This window comes from Triticum dicoccoides, chromosome 5A (assembly GCF_002162155.2).
Source record: "Triticum dicoccoides isolate Atlit2015 ecotype Zavitan chromosome 5A, WEW_v2.0, whole genome shotgun sequence".
NCBI lineage: Eukaryota > Viridiplantae > Streptophyta > Magnoliopsida > Poales > Poaceae > Triticum > Triticum dicoccoides.
In genome coordinates, this window is record NC_041388.1 from 420,925,532 (window position 1) to 420,926,106 (window position 575).

The following is a 575-nucleotide window of genomic DNA, read 5'->3' on the forward strand; positions in this document are numbered from 1 at the left end:
CGCCGCCCACCAACATGCGCCAACAGTCGCGAGGACACCGCCGTCGTCTCACCACGGCCAACGAAGCGAGGCCGGCCGGATCCAAACGAGACACCCGAAGACAAAGACCGGCAGCACCGCAGCCACGAGGGAGGGAACAACCTCCACCGGCTTAGGCGGTAGCAGACCGGGCATAGCAGCAGAGGCACACCAGACCCCCTGTCCGGCCAGGCCCTGCGTGGGCCCGTGAAGCTTCGCCGCCGTGCTGCAGCAGTCGCGGCACAGCAGCCGCCGTCCCTGTCGCGAGGAGCTCGCCGGAAACCACCGGAGAACAGCCCACTGCGGCCACCAGCAGGCCCGCCCCGACCCAGATCGGGCCCGTAGGGCCTAGATCTGGGCCAGCCGAGCGCCGCCGGCCGCCGCAGGCCATGGGCCGTCACCGCCGCCAAGGGGCAACGCCTCCGCATCGCCGCCGTCCAGATCCGCGCCGGAACGCCGCCGGCCGAAGGGCTCCGCCGCCAGGACCGCTCACCCGAGCCGGGGTCCAGCGACGGGTGAAGAAGGAGGGCCGCCACCGCCGGACTGCGGGGCGCCGC